Source organism: Euprymna scolopes, chromosome 11, assembly GCF_053919585.1.
Source record: "Euprymna scolopes isolate OS-2025 chromosome 11, ASM5391958v1, whole genome shotgun sequence".
Taxonomy (NCBI): Eukaryota; Metazoa; Mollusca; class Cephalopoda; order Sepiida; family Sepiolidae; genus Euprymna; species Euprymna scolopes.
In genome coordinates, this window is record NC_136492.1 from 131,517,695 (window position 1) to 131,535,962 (window position 18,268).

Genomic DNA, 18,268 nt, shown 5'->3' on the forward strand with positions numbered 1-18,268 from the left:
ACGTCTTTAGGAAAGTGTTTAAGGGGATGTATAACTAAAATTCATTATGTATTTTAATAGTCATTTTTATACAGAGAAAATAAGGGCATATCTTAAATAAATTTAAAAAAAAACTATTTAATACACTAGGGAATATTTCGATATTTTACTATCTAAGAACGATAAACTAGTTTAAGTAAAATATAAATGAAATAATTATATTAAATTCCAAACAAAAATTAACTGTTAGTTCAAGTAATACTTATAGGAAAATAGCTATTTGAAAAAGAGGAAGATTAGAAAAAAGTAGATCGAGGATAGATATTTTTACATAATTACCGTAAATTAAGTAACTTTAGGTGTAAAGTAACGTGGTCTACTAAGATTTATACATATATGTATTTTACTAGGCACACACAGTAATTATTTTTACTTCATACATCTCTAGTTACTTACATTTTCACAACGTGTGTGTGTATATGTGGAACGTTGAATAAAAATAATTTCAAAAGTAAAAAAAAAAGAATTTTCCATCAGCTAGTATCGAAACGGTAACCGAATGAAAATCTGAGATATCTGCCTGAGGTATAACCAAGTGAGTTGACATCAGTAAGATAATAACCGTCTGAAAATAAACTCATAACGTATAAACGTTGGTGCATGCTTAAAGGATATTGGAAAAATGTACGATTCTCAAGTTCTTATTTCTTAAAATGTGAACCCTATTCTGACGACTTACTAATTGTTTTCACCTGCTTACGCGCCACAAGAAACGATCAACCAAGATGTAATCATTTGAATTGTCTACAATTGTTCTGCTGCATTTCCCTTCGGAAAATATTTAGCAATGATAGGGAGAAAATAACATACAGACATACATATTGAGTTTTATACATGAAAAAATAATTTTAAAATTTAAAGCAAGTGTTGCGTTGCTATTTAGCGTAAAACATTATGGTTATAAGACGTTTTCCTGTTGTGTACACATCAAGTGAATAGAGGCGACAAGTGAAAAGTAAGTTTACAACTAATCTTTACATTTAAAAGTATTAATGTCTATGAATATAATTATCTAAAAATGCATGTGACGTTAGAAATGAGATTAATTCGATTAATGCAGTGCAAGTCAGGATTAATAAGACAAACACTATTTTGGGTTACTTAGTTCTAGTTTATATCATGTAAGCTTTACATAACTTCTGCATTAGAATATTTATCATCAATGTAAATAAATTAACATTTATGTATTAATTTATTTTCAGTTAATCTTACAAGATTATTTATAGTTTTTTTTTTTTTTGTTTGCCAGAGTAGGTACGTTCTGTTGAACACTTCATCAAATCACAATCTCAATGTTTTCGACCAAACTAGATTAAAAATTCTCAATTAAATAAAGGTTTAATCCCTCAAAACAACAACAACAACAACAACAACAACAATAATAATAATAATAATAATAATATTATTTACAATTTTGACGAAGTTTCAGCGTTAACTATGTTTATCGAACACCATCGAGATTTGATAAAACAGCCCACAAGCACGTACCTTCCGAGATCAGAAATACGAAATACCAAGCAACATACGTACTTCGCAACATATACGCGTCTTCATTTACTGTCCATCTCATTAAAAATCTGCAGCTAATTTTACTAAGAAATTATTTTTTATCATGTGTAGCTATCATTAATTATCCAATTTAATGATTTCGAAGCATGCAAACATTCGGGTAAGAAGGCCTTTTTGTATACAGATGAGATTCCTATTGGGTGTTAGCTCAATTAGCCTGTAGTGGCTTCGAATATATGTTGCTTTTCATCGTTTTACCCCTTTTTCCCCTTTTCCCCATATATAACTGAACACAACGTAATATTATAATAAATTGTACATGTGTTCAATTCCCTCATAAAGCGAGCGAGAATCCGTTAAGAAGATCCTTTTTTCTCCTGTTTTCTACACCAATTTAGTTCAGTTTAAAATGGTTTTAGTCATGCATTATTAAGGACTTTCTTTCATGATTGCGATATATATATATATATATATATATATATATATATATATATATATATATATATATATATATATATACACATACATAATAAAAACGGTTTAGACCGCGAGCGACTAAAATAGCAAGCGTTGAATTGTATGGCTTAATTATACTCTTTATACATTTGCAAAGAGTAAGAAAAACTTCAGCAAACTCATTAATATCATGAAACATTTTTACCATTAAATATTTACATACATACCAAATCATATGATTAATTTCATATATAATTACTCAAAATGATAAAATAAACTTGGATTTAACAGTACGAGCCACTATGATATATAATTCATCGATTATTATATCGATTTACTTTTATTGTCTTCCTCTGCGACATAGAGTTTAGTGATTTTAAATATTTTGCAATAACAGTAATACGAGTCCCTTAATCAGAAATCAATACCGACTCGATTGATTTAGTCTGGCCCGCTTGAAACGATCAGAATTCCAATGAAAACAATTGAATAAAAAGAGATTAGCTAAGTACCTTGTGATTATAATCGATATACCTAACCCAGACGAACTGACGTCAATATTTCTTCAATAGTCGTGAAATAGATTTACTCTTCAATGTAGGTTGGGGGAGGTTCTCTTAATGATTGATACAACTTGTGATATGAACCAGCCATGCTTAATGCTCGTTAGGATGAATATATATTGCTTTAGAAAATTAGAAGTAATATGTATTTATGTTTAAAATCAGTAAGAGAATATGCGCTTTCCGTTTTCCTGTTTTGAAATAGAAGAGCTAAATGTACTTTTATTTCAAAATACAATACAATTAAAAAGAAAAAAAATAAGAAAGATTTTGTTGTCCAAACCTCATTAGAATTGTTTTCGATCCAGTATACAATGGGAAATTTTAAAATGTGCAACTTTATGAATGTTATGTAGGATTAAAAGTGTTTTTATTCGAAGAAATCGATTATTATAGAAATGAAGTCGTATTTAGATTATTCTTATTATACGGATTTATTGTTATTCTTCCTTTCACTTAAACGCACACAAGTTATCTGCCTTCTTGTGTAAAACCCAGTCTCTAACAACTTCTGAGTTTTGATATCTAATACACATCAATTGTTTACGGGTTTTTTCACTAAATCATTAGAGTATAGTAGTTGATTACGTGTAAAAATTTATAACAGATGGAACAAGGCCGATTATCTCCGTTAATCTCGCTTTTATGCAAGCACAAATATATTTTCCCGTAAACATGTGCACCACATAAATAGACATGTTAAAAGGCGTATATTAGCGTTGATCTTTCAAATAATTTTCATATAGTTTTCAGTGTAATTAAAAAAAATAAAACAAATAGAAAAACCTTGTTTATTTATTTTTAAACAGCCAATACGAATTTATTGTTTCGCTTTTTGAACGCTTATAAGCAATTAAAAGGGGGTTGAAATTTTATAAGCCAACAAGAAAAAGCAGTGTAAAGACAGTCTACTTAGAAATGTTTGTGCATGATGATTTTATAACTAATCTATTCTAATCATGGTAAGGATTATTTGCCTTTCCTTATTAAGAAAGGTTAATATGTTTGTAGAAATATTAAAGAAAGTAAATGTTACAAATACAATTATAAATAATAATACAAATGATGTTATTAATAATGATTTCAACCAGAAAAATAACCTTGGCTTACTGTGAGTTTATCGATGAATACGAGGGAGAAAATATACAGCAATAATTTGAGAAATTTGATAAGCCACCAATATTCCTATATTACTATACTCTAAAAGTAGAATACCCACAACGGGTGTCTCTTTTCTAATCATTCAAAAATCGAAAATTTAAATACACTGATAACACATAGAAGTGAAGCTGATATGTTACAATTTATTCGATGTGTTTTTACCAGCGTCTGCTTAATTGGCTCTTTTAAGGGGGTATATGTTCCTTGTCTAAGGAATTGCTTTTATTTTGTCTAAATAATGTTCAAACTTTATTGTTTTGAAATAATACCTCTTTTAATAGATCAATTACAAACGTTTTTGATAATATTTACTTATTTCCTATATTACTTTCTGATCGTTATCCAGTTTTTAATAGGAAACAGCCGAAAGCTAGATACTTTTAAATGTACATATACTACATTTATTTATTCGGAACATTTTCAAGATTATTTTGTACGTATTTTATCCGAGACTTTTCTGAATTCATTGATCTTTCATTGGTTTCCAAAGCTAATAAAGAAAATAATTCTGCTGTAGATTTTAGCTATGATCAGTGGGTAGTGTATATTTTATGCTGTGGCGGGAAGTGCACGTGTTTGAACTATTATTATAAGTTATGGTTAAAAAATTACTAGATATTCAGAAATCTGTCAAAAAGTTATAGTAAAAAAAAAATTATGCTGCAAATTTATTTGACGAATTTTGACTGTAAGACACTTCTAATACTAAGAAACGTAAATAACACAAGTTAAACATTAAGTTTAGTAATGGTTCGATAAAAGTATCCACGCATAAACTAAGGAAGACTTAACGGACAAAATGAAGCTGCAAACTCCGAGACGTAAAACTTACCGAAAAATTACCTGGAAACTATGTGTTTTGGGTGTTTCATTCGGAGGTGGCGCCGAGGAGAAATATACAATTAATAAGATAAGCCAGGCGTCAATCCGTCAAAGGTTTTATAGTATTTGTATCAATCGGACTGTTATTTTACTCTTGAGTGTAATTTGTGCTACGTTTCGGTAGGATTGTCATACGACCGCATACACTCATGCTGCTTTTGTTTGGAAATCGCCTGACCCTTCACCTTCATCCCTACAAAAAAGTGTTTATTTATATAGTTTGCTTTCTGTTTTCCTTCTATATGTGATCAGCTAGACCGACCTTTCGAGATTTTGCTCATTGGCTTGTCATGTAGCATTAAGTCCTCCTTATAAACTGTCCTGATATCATACAGACTACATATTTGGTTTAAATTTTGCAGGCAGGTCTATTATGTATAGTGTGCACACTATTGCATGTTTTCGCGTGTTTTTCTGATAAGTATACTCTATGTATTAGGCAGCCTATGAAACAATCTAAAAGTAGACATTAAGCTGGAGTTTTTTTAATGTTGTGCAATCCCTCTGTGAATGGTTTGTCGTCCTCCACACAGTTTCTCACGTTATATGATTGTCCTGAGTTGCAATAAGTTTTTTTTTCCTATCGGAGTTGGTTTCCGATATATGATAAATACAATATTCTGATCCGTTCGGGTTATTAATACATTCAGGAATGCTTGCTTGTTTTGATTCTTTTTACATAGAAAACTGTATAAATGGAAGTAAGGAGGTCACATTGTAGATTTTTGGTGTCCTTATAATTGGGTCAGAATATAAATGTATAATCCACACATCTGAGCAACTAAAGCAGTATGTGTAGTGTGAGCTCATTTAATACTTCACAAAATGTTCCTAGTATATATTGACTCGTACTGATGGCATGTGTTGGTTGCCAACATAAGATATAAATTCTGAACACAGAAATACAACATCTCCATTATTTTTTAAATAAAGATTTGGGGTCTTTCCTTCAGTAATGTAGGTGAGGGCAGGTTCTTCCTTAAAACTGCTAGGCGTTCATCAGTAGCTAATTTCTCAGTAGCTAATTTATTGAACAGACCTACCACATCTTTTTTGAATAAATTGGTGCATCTTTTATTACTTCGATAATGTCAGTTGAGTTTTGGATATATGATAAAGTTGTAGGCTCATCAGCCCCTTTAAGAAAAAGTTAACTCAAAGGAGGGTTACAGAGAGCTCAATTGGAATTATCGTTGACCATTTGCTAAAAATATACGAGGAAAAAGAATGTTTGGGTGTTTCCCTGTTTTAACAAGATGACTGTAAACAACGGAATAAATTGCCAGTTGGAAGGTGGGTTGCTGTGGCCGCCGAAGTTAAATACACTGCGTTAGTAAAGGGAAAAACAAAGTCGAAAATAGGAAGAACCTTCCTTTAAAACATGACTATTAAGAAATATTAGCAGATAGCTTGATATAGATCGGAGCCTTAGGGAAAATACAGTGTCTGAGACGATATCGGCATTGCAATTTTCAATTATATTGTATGTATATGGGGAAAAAGGTAGTTGATAAGTCAGAACTAACGAAAGTGTGATAGATTGACTGATTATTAAGCTGGGAGGCCCCTCCGTTGTCCTACTGTTATACAGGGGTTTCATTGAGAGAGTTTAAAGAGTGAGTCTTATAGGAGAGGGTTTCTTAGAGAATCTTCTTAAGAGGGATGTTGTCAGAGAGATTTTTCGTTCCGTGTTCGTGTTATGAAGGGATTCATATATATATATATATATATATATATATATATATATATTAATATGTTCTTTACTTAGAAGTGTTGATATGAGAAGCTCCTAGGGTGAGGAGAATGTGTTCGCTGTTCAGACATTGTGTAGACATGAAATGTAGACGTCATGACATTTTATAACACAGACATATAATAACAATTCACTTTACCTTTTGCTGAAATCACAACACAAAAACGACGTTTACAAAAACACCTGATGGTTTTATTTCTTCTCACGACCGGTCGTGATTTTCATCATCAAGAATTCAAAGCTACACATATTAATTTTAAAGTCTCGCTTCTAGACGTTCGTTCCTCTGACTCTGTATGACTTCCCCCGCTTCTGTCTGCTAAACTCTAAAGTGTTTCTATCTATTTCTAGAATTTTCTTTTTTCCATGACGTCATACACATGCTAAAACATGCGCCTTCTTTCACGTTTTCTGGACAGGTGTGTCCAAAACTTTTCTTTTTTTTACAAAAGGAATGTTAACCTATACTCAGTACCCTATATTTCAAATATGTTAGAAACATTAAATTATCTTGTAGCTGCATTCTTTCAATTTAATTTTCATAACAAAATTGACAGTGCACATTCTTTTCTTGAAATATTTTATCTCTATTCTAAACAATCGTTTGCTTTACATTCCATTTTCTAATTCTAACACGTAATATATCTCTAGACCTAAATTACGAGTTTCGAATTTCGCCTATGCTATTTCATTTTTATTTTAACTAAATAACTCTATTTTTATACTTACATGAGAAGAGGGCAACCCTTACATGTAACACTACTTATCCTCACATTTAACACATAAGCTTGTGAAGAACAGCGAACATAAGAAGGATTTCCACATTTTTTGAGTTTGGGAGATTTTGACAGAGTTTGCCTGGAGTTTTGCACTTGCAAACCCTGTCATCCCAACAAACTGTCCGATAAACACTCTTTCTCTATAAAGTGATTAGAAGCAATAATCGGTTAATAAAAATAACTGCTTAAGGTTTGTTCATCGACCAGAAAGAGAAATATTGCAAATGACATTTACATTTTTTTTTCACCTGAAAAAAAAATGAATATTTTATATTTATATTTTTCACTTTTGTGAAGAATTTATTCCATAAGGTTACTACTACAAGCGTTGGTTGTTATTATTATTGTTATTACAAACAAACCTATTATACAAAAACACAGAACCAGTGTGAATGATCTGCATAGTGACAAAGGAAAGGGATAGTATAGGTCAACCACTACTGCAGTCAACGCCCGGATCTTCGTGAGAGCGAATAAAACTGCCTTAAACACTTTAGTGATGGTATGAACAACTTTTAATACAGATCATGTTTTTGAAAGTGTTATACTGAGAACCCCGATAGAGATTGGAACCAGTGGATTACTTCAATACAAGACGAACTCATATATAAAATACTTCCGTGTAATTGCTTGACAACTCGGTCTTTTCCGTGCTGCATCCAAACACAAGAGGCTGGGGTCGTCGCAAAAGACGTTATAGGGTCCTTGCATTCAAATGGTTTGATTATGTAAATCAGGAAACAGCCCAAAAGTGCTATACACCTTACTTAGGTCGCTAACAATGGGTCTTAATTAGTTTAAATATGTGAATTTTTGGAAGACGGTATATAAGAGCTTACTCTGATGCTGAACTGTTTTTGTTTGTATTTTGCCAAGGGTATACTATCTTATATTTGTGTAGAATATATAAGGAGCTTTGTTTGAATATTAAAGATTCGATTTTTCTCTAATTGCTCCCATAATCCATTACATCTATAAAAAGTAGGGGATATTGTGCTCAATTAATTAGTAATGTTGTTGTAACCTCGGAATTAGGATGTAACAATATTTGGTTAGAATTTCTCATATGGGAGCTAACGTTGGTATTTTTTGTTTTTTAGTTCTGGTCCAAATAGCAATCTATCAAAAACGGGAATACAGATAGAGAGAAATAGTTTTATCAATTCAATATAAACATTCAGCTTTCGTTTAAAACATTTCGAAATTTCAAACAAGGGTGTTGTTATCATTGTGGAAGACTGTCCTTTATTAGTCCGCCCGGTAATTTGGAATCTTAAAAAAATCAAATAGGATTCTTTTAGAGTAAGCGGAAAGCCGTTTATATATATATATATATATATATATATATATATATATATATATATATATATATATATATATATATATATATATATACAGAGAGAAAGAGATACAGACAGAGAGATTTATATGTAATATACTCAGTTCGTGTAATTCAGTAATTTTTCATATACCCATAAGTTTTAAGCCAAAAATGGTTGAATTAAGGATTAAGCCACAAAATTATCACATTTCATAATTGAACATTAATATACTGTATGTGCAGAATCAAGACTTCAAGACACGGTGTTGATGGCAACAAACACTGTGTTTTATTTTACGTTACAATTGTATCAATATTTAGTTCGAAAACTTCAAGATTTATATCGGTAGAAAATTTTCAAAAACAAGCATTTCTTAAGATTTCATGAATAAACACACTTAACACAATGTAGCATTTTCTACTAGAAAGTAAAAAAAGGTGGTGGTGGTCCCTAACGGGAAAAGCCTGCGAGAAACATTTACCTTGGTTGTGTTTACTGATAAGTCCATTTAAATATTAATGTATCGCCGAATTTTCGTATCCTTATTTTCACCCATAAACGTAGGAGCAGGCATCTTTACACCGGAATAAAACACACTTGGAGTCATGGGGGGTTTTGCTGTCAGATTAATACTTATTTATTTAGACAACCTAAGAACACACCGCATAATTTATATGACAGGAGCAGCATAAATAATTAATAACAGATGCGGGTTAAACACACCCCATTCCTTTAGATCAAAAACTTAATGTATATACTTACTTTGTTAAAAAATTCCTTGTAGTAAGTTCTGGACGTTTCTGATTAAATTAATTATTAAATCATAATAACCTTCAAGTAATCAATGAACCGAAAACATAAACGGTCTGAATTAACTCCCTTTAACCATTTAAGAAACAAAATCGATCCAGTTTCAAACAGAATTAACTAGCAGTCTTTAACAACTTAATTTGATTATCTCCCTTAAATCTTCCTACGAAACGACATAAACACATTTCTTAAGTAAAATAACTATGCCTCTTCAGACAGTAAATAGTTTAGAACACTTCACCCGAAATGTCCTACAAGGTTTATATATATTTAATACATCCAGTTTACTTTATTCTCATATTCAATCAAACTCCAAACCGAAAAGGGTGTTATATCCCTGTACCAATAGAACGATAATATATAAACATCACTTGCTACTAATAGATACCAAACTTATAAAAGATATTTTCCAAAAAATCAATCATTGGGGAATAAAGGAATTTAGGAACCCAACAAAAGGGATATATTAAAAGAAAAACTTTCTCTTTTTTTAAATGGCTTAGGGTTCCCCGTCAAAATATCACCGATTGTTGCATGTCAAGAGTTTACGAGCCATCTATTTCAACCATATGGAAACGGTGGACTTGTACATAGCCGACTTACAGAAGTTCTCTGTAATGTTTGGTAGGTTCAACGGGAAGATAATAAGCTGTGCCTTTGAGTATGCTTATCTGAAGAAATCAGTAAACTGTTGCGGTATCCTCACGAACTGATGAATTGACAACCAATGCATTATTGACCCGAACCCGAAAGAAACAGCTACCAATTAGAACAATGTGGATTTTCTCCAACGTAGCAATAAGCTCGATGTACTATAAATGCGGGGAGGCCAATCATTTAGTTTAGGAATCTTGGACTCGAAGTGATATGAAAAGTGTGTATCGACTAGCATAGAGAACAGTACAATACTATCGTTGCAATAAGTTTTGGCACATATCTCGCGACAGTTCGGGAAACGAAGTTGGAGCAATGTACTATCGTGACTCTTGCCCCTGCTAACCAATATACAGAGAAGTACCTGTCATTGCCTTTTAAATTGACGATGCGCGGTGTTCAGCACTCGTAGACACAGATAATACATGCAGTGCCATCTGAAATCTCATTATCTGCATTACCAGAGTGGGTGCTATATGTCTGGTGTAGTCTATCCTTCACATGGCGCGGGACACACTCAACACAAATCGCGTGTGTGCTGATCACTTCCGTTAGGAACCTTGGCGTGCTTTGATTATCTGGCGGTTTCACCCATGCAGTGTCACTCAGATCCTATTGCGTTGTGCGGAGCCTGGGAACATGGGCATTGGGTCGATGTTCTTCATTCCGATTTCATATTTATAGATCTCGATTATATATCACTCTTGAGCGTTACATTGTACCAATACACTACTTGCTGAAATGTGCATTTATTTCTGGCTGCAATTTGCTTAATACTATGGCGGCATAGTTCTGCAATGGCATTGCCTGCTGGCACGTATGCACACCGAAACAGAAGGAAGACTCTCCAATCAGCGGAAAACTCGTTGCATTCATTATTGGTAAATGCAGTGTCGTTGTCCGTAAGCAGTTCCAGCGGTGGGCTGCGCTAAAAAAAAACATCGACTCAAGATGATTACTGTTGTGTTTGAATTCTTTCTGCAACTACATTCGCAAAAGTGTACAACTCACTGGACCACATTAGGGTAGCGTCAGGAAAGTGCTGCTATTGAAGTGTGTTATATTAATTCCCGCCTTTACCAATGAGTCTTTATTTTTCCTGGTTTCCAATTTACTAGGGACGGATCAATTGTCCGACATTCCTCACATTCCCCGATAGCTTGCATCAACTCTGTAATTGTTTGGAAAAACTGCTGAACAAAATATGATGTCGTCAGGTTCCTGTAGGTCTACTACTCTTATGCAATTCATTGCGTCCCGAATCACTTCGTTGACTCTCACCCTCTTCACTGCCAAGTCGGTTCTTATCCTACTCAGGGCGAGAATTACACCCCTTTTCCGATTCTCGAACATTTATGCGACGTGCCCCTCTTTCTGGATTGTGTACGGCGCTGTGTAGATCGTTCGAGCTGGCTGTGCTTAGCAATATGCTTGCCCCCAGGGAAATTGAGACGTAGCAGTGAGTTCTCAGATGGCTTGTGTAGAACCACTTTTTTAGTGTCTGACCTGTCAACAGGAGCTGCAGCTTCTTTGTTATTCACCTCGGATAGTGCTCGGCTGGTCATACTTTCTGTTGGGATCTGGTTTATGTCAGCAGAAGCACGCAGCAACTCCTAGGTCAGCGAAGTCCAGCCATGAAATTATACTTCAGCGTCTGGCTCGGGACTCTTCTGAACAGGCTGGAGAATTCATCTACCCACTCCTCCGTAAGGTACGTCTTGAAAACTGCTTGTATTCCTCACATAATTCAAGCGCAAAAACCCTGGGCAGTGCATCATTTACCCGTTTTACATTACCCTTCTCAGAATCTGACGGCTATTGGTGGGCGTCGAAAGCCCCTCCAGCTAGTCACAAGGGGATGGCCTGTTCTACTCTGTCAACTCCCAAGAGCTTGTAGATAATGCGTACTCTCTCTCACCAGTGTACGATACATGTTGTGCCGTGATATCCTGGTAGTAATTTAAAATCGAACCTTTCTTCAGCCAAAACACCTACATAGCTTGAAGCAGAATGTTCAATTTTCAGTTCTTCTTATTGCCCTATTTTTCCTGAGGTCGATTCGCGATACTGAGAATTTCCTTTCTCCATCCTCCTTCTTAAACAAACAACATGACATCTCTTTCACCGACCAAAGGAAATGAAAACAAAAATGCCGCTACGAAGAAAAGTCGACGATTTTTATATCCGGGAGGACAAAAACTAAATCAAATATTACAAAGCGTATTTTCCTCTACCATCACGCATGTTTATGTGTGCATTAGACGTGATAGCGTTTGGTTTGGCATACATTATCTACACATAATACCAGCAGATGGAGGTGTAATGCTTGGTGAAGGAAAAGAAGTCTGTGCAGCTATGGTTATTGAGGAAAATGGTTTCTTTGCTACTTCATAGATGCTGTGCATCCTACTAAAGAAAAAGTTCGACCTGTAATGGATTATCAGATTTTAATTAACATATTGATGTTTTCACTGGAACCGCAGATGTGTGCGCTGCTTAACTAACAGAGGGGTGTCGAAAAGGGAGTGATGTAGCACCGCTGGATTTCAAGAGAGCCTGGCTGCCCATATGTGGCCATTAGTAATTATAGTGATTTCAGGGAGTGATAATCAAGGAAAACGATATTGTTTAAATTTTGGGCCTAAACTTCGCACTCCTTATAATGACATCTATTATTAAAATTGATCTGATGCAGGATGACATCACTGCAAAAGCTGCTTCAGCCTACATTGACCACATCAACATTTATGAGGACATATTTTCTGGAGATGCGGATCGAATGAAACTGAAACGTTTTGGTTTAATAAGCAATTACCCTAAGCGTCTAAAGGATGGGGTGCCCATAAAATGGATTGAGGGCTGGGAGGATGGCAAATATTAGCCAGGGAAACGAGGAAGGCCGATTACAGATCTACACAGTATATTGGCAGGGCGCACTGTGCTTTCAATTAGCGGTCAATTAGTAGAGCATCTATCTGTCTGTGGATGGCTCCGACCGGCAGCATGGGTATAAAACGACGAGTAACATCAGTAACCAAAGGATGAAACGACATGGTGGATGATGATTCTCTCGAGTAATTGAGTGCCGGAAAATTGACTAAAGTATTAGAAACGTATCTGCCCGGGGTGAGAAGCAAGTATTTTGATACGAACTGAATGCATTGATTTACGCAAGTTCACTGGCTACATGTGTCGTGTTGAGACAATTGCGTTCTGTAATGGAAGATTCGTGCTGCTTCGTCCGAAAAATAAGAACCAGTATCTAAATTTGCAGAACTTGATGCCACGCTAAAATGCCTTGTTATTCTTTTGGAATGGCAGGCCAATAGTGTGCATTTTCACACTGACTCAGTGTGAGTTTACCACTGACTGAGCGACACCTTGATTGGAAAGGCTCGAGTTTATACTAAAGCCGCACATGCGATGTTAGTGCGAAGGAGACTGGCGACAAGAAAGCGTATAGTTTAAGAATGTATCTTGGAGGTAGACATTACTTTAGTTACGTCGATGCAGAATTTGGCTGAGCGCTTGACTCGTGTACCAAAGAGTTGGATTGATGCAATGTAAAATGGGTCTGATCCTCCGATACTGACAATCGCGACATTAACAGATCAATTAACACCTGATCAGATTCGTATAATACATCAGCAGAGTGGACATCCCGGTATAAGAGGGTCACATATTTTTTCTGAAGAGTGTGCCCTGCAACTACAAGAGCATCAAGTAAGGCATCCGTACGCTAGTGCAAAAAGTGTAAGCTAATTGATCCGGCATCGTTCCAATGGGAAAAATAGAAACGTGACCTTGAGGACAACTAGTGTCGAGTAAAGATGGATGTGACGCATTTTGATGCAAGTATTTTTGACCTTATCACATTTCGGTCCGGAAATTTTCAAGATATAGCGCTTGTTTACACCACTGGATCATCTAACATTATACGACAGTTAACTGCCGTTTTTTTTTAACGTGGTGCCCCGTTGCAAATCCTGACTGATAATGCCACTACATTCCGATGACAAGAATTTCAGAAATCCCCACACGAATGCGAAATAAGTACGAGTTACCGATGCACATATTTTCCTTAAGGAGCGTTGTAGCTGGCGGTGGACCGGAACGGTGTCGCCGCATCGTAAAAATAATAGCGGCCAGCACAAAGTGCTCAATTTAAGTAGATGTGTACAGATAGTATGTGACCTTCAAGGACGTCGCATAACCAGCAACCGCACCAGGTAATGTAATTTAAACAGCGTATAAAAGGAATAGATTACAACCACCAGTGGTTAGCCTTCTAAATACCCCATATAAAGCGGGAGACGGTGTTTCCGTACAAATCGACGAATGCTGGGCGCACTGCAACATTTTACAGAGGACAAATATATAAAATCATAAGTCATCAGATATGTTGATCGATTGTACACCACGTCACGTAAAGATATCCCCCTCGGTCATGCTTGTTCTCATAGTGGGGTCGATGAGGGGATCACTTACATTTCATGAATGATCCTGATCGCCTACTGCCCCTTTCGGATAGCATAACACACACACAACCTACAGAACTAGCTAAGGGGATAATAGAACATACTGGTGGAGAAAGTTCAATGGGAGATGGACACGATGAAGTGATGACTCCAACTTTCATCGAAAGATCTGAGACCGACGAACACTGACACCCACCTTGATTATGAAACACCGCCTATAACACGACGAGAGTGGGATTTATAACACAGTGAGGTAGATAGAAACGAGTAAGTGACTCCTCCGATTTTCGCGGAGGTACCAAACAAAGATTGATACTGCCACCCTGTCCTGGTTATAAAACACCGCCTGGGATACCACACGAGAGGATAATGGTACATAATGGTGGCAATAATAGTGGTATTGAGGAAGATGGCAACGAGAAAATACCGCTTCAGATTCTTCGAAGTACCCGACAACTACGACACCCCCTTGCCCTGTTTATGAGCATAGGATCAGGGTGAGTGTAGGGAACACTGTGATTTTGTTACTAGTCAATGTGATGATGCCAAGGGTTAGTCGGGGAACGAAGTGAAAGAAAAAGAAAGGAACAGCTGACATGGCTAGACAGTATATCTTATGGTGAATAATCACGAGACTCTGAATGTTTCGGCAATTAAAACGTGTCTACAATAGAAGACGTGATACGAGCATGAGTCGAGTTACGATAATGCGCGTCACTTATGCAGATACGTGGAAATCAGCTTCAACAATCGTTGCGTTATTAAGTCGAACGTATTGAAAATCAGTGTAAAATTTAACCGAGAAATTCAAGATTTGAAGTGAAAAATAAGTAACACTTATGTTATTTACTTATAGTTAGTTCTAAGAAAAGTCGTCAGGATTCATGTATAGACATCCTATTTGACATCTATAGAATTTACACAAAAAATCTACGGAATCATCATACAATTTTACATATATAAATATTGATAGTATGTTTCGTTGTTTATAAGTATCTCATGTAAGAATACTCAGTTTGCCTTCATTGAAGGAATTTTGGATTGGATTACTGTATTTTGAACACTATGATTGCACACCAATCTTAAAGATATCCCTGGCTTAGTCGACGTAAATTATATCTCAATTAGAACCTTCCAGATATCTTGGAATTTAGTGAAAGAAAATTCCACATTAAAGATATTGTAACGGCGATGATATTATATAATTAGTTTAGAAAGTGTAAATAATTTTTGTAGAACTCAGAAAATGGTATCCTTTCCGACAAAAAAAAATACAGGCGTGGTTACGAATGAAATTTTCACAAGTACCCAACATCTAAACAGGGAGTGTATTCGATAATATGCATTTTACATGACGTGCCATAAAATAAAGACCCATCACAGTATATTTTGTAAACTATTTACCATGAATTACCATACCTAACACCGTTATTTCGCTGTCAATTTTCCATGTCTCCCTGTTATTTAAATGCTTAGTTTTCTGGTAGGTTTATGACTTATCCCGTTATGGAACTAGCTGGATAATCGAAAAAATAATTTTACAGGCATAACCTCGGTTTTACTGAGAAAATTATAAATAATATGCAGTACAGCCTACACTGCATTCGTCTAAACAGAAATGAGGTATATTAGACATTGAAAAATACTTCGTAAAATGCAGTTTCATCTTTGGCTGCCATAATGTATGTTAATACGTATTATAATCACGCATCACCACACAGACACAAGCAAACACACACACGCACACACACATATATATATATATATATATATATATATATATATATATATATATATATATATATATATATATATATATATGTTGTGAAGACGCCCACTACTTAGCATATGTGGGTGAAAAGATATATATAAAGGTATCAAGTCAGCAACACCGGATAACTGTGTTCGAACGCCGGATAGTCAAGACGCATATGCCGGTTGCTCCATGAAGGACTTTAACACGCCCTCCGCCAGACAATCTTCCAACTGCAGTACAACTGCACCTTTGTAAAATATATTATCTTTTCGTCTTAATATATTTGTTTTAACTTTTACTTACTGCGTTCTTTTTGTTATTGATACAGCCACAACAATATATATATATATATATGTGTGTGTGTGTGTGTGTGTGTGTGTGTATATATATATACATATATATATATACTCATATGAATGTACACACACAATTACACAACTAAAGGATATATTTTCGTGCACAAGCCTTTCAATATTTCGAAATACTCACTCGTTCATCAACATTCTAGTATTAGTATGCATATCTCATTTCATGTTCATATAAGCAACTAGCATCAATTCTACTAATTTACACAAATCATAAAAAAAAGCGTCATTAACGATACATCGTATCTCTTAGATTTCTCCGAGTAAATTGAAGTAATATAAATCGATGTCTTTCGTTTAACCTCTGGGCATAAAATTAATCAATGTCTCATATACAAAAATTGTGAAGGGGGCGTTTTCATTTTACAGTCGCCAGAGCTAATTGACTTCAATTAAGAAATGGAGAATAATTGTATTTTGCCTCAATTATTGAATTGAGGAAACTTTCTCAAGATAATTTTTGCGTAAATATGTACAAATCGACTTACAAATATGAATATTTTTTTTAATGAAACAAATTCGAATGCATAATCTATCGTACGTATTAACAGACATTATGACAGTTCTTATAAGTTTCTATATAGCACACACACACACACACCGACACACTCACACACACACACATATATATATATGTGTGTGTGTGTGTGTGTGTTTGTGTGTGCACATTCATATACGTATAAATATATATATATACTATGTGTGTGGATGTATATATATATATATATATATAGATATATATATATATATATATATATATACATGTATATATATGAGTGGGTGTGTGCGCGTGGGTTCGTGTGTGTGTTTGGTTGTGTCTTTGTTGGTGTGTGTGATGAAATATAATTATATATACGGATAGGTGTATTGATGTACGTCAGTAATGCACATATAAGAAGCGGGGCGTTGTCATGAAAGCAAATCTTTGTGCGAGAACAGTAAGGCCCGAATATTTTGTTTTGATTGCGATGCTAAAGTTACAAAAGTAACATTCCATAGTCCATTTTTTTTTCGGTATATGTACTACGAAATGGCAAAATGCAATATAGATACGCACACGGTTAAATAAATACACACGCTCATATACACGCGCACATACATAAGCATAAACATTAACACACCCATATATATGTGCAGATATATACATATATATACATATATATATATATATATATATATATATATATATATATATATATATATATATATAAACAGATATATAGATACATAGATCAGATAAGTTCAAAGAAAACAAAGTTATAACACCTCATGATTTATAACAGGTTTCGATAAATTCTCTTGCGTATTTTTTCTAAACAATCTCTAAGTGTGTTCATTGAAGGATATATGCGCATCAGAGTGCAAGTTTAGTTACATAACTGAAAAGCACTTCCGACACAGCGTCGCTTAATTCATACCATATTTTTATATATCAAAAATATTAAATTTAGCTCTGAAAGAGAAAGCTAAATATTTGTCAAGGCAAAAAAGCAAGTCTCAAAAATCTTATGTTGATGGATTGCCATGCAATCAGTCGTTTTTAATGTGTATAATTCTAACAATGTGTTGTATAATATACTTATACACTGGCGTTTCATTCTTCTCGGGAATTACCAGTTCAAGGTTACACGATTACTATTGGTGGGAAGATTTGTACTCGGCCACTAATCTGTCTGAGACTCCAGTAGAAAGGGAGAAAAACTCACGATTAATGTACACCCCCGAGAAATCTCGTTAAATT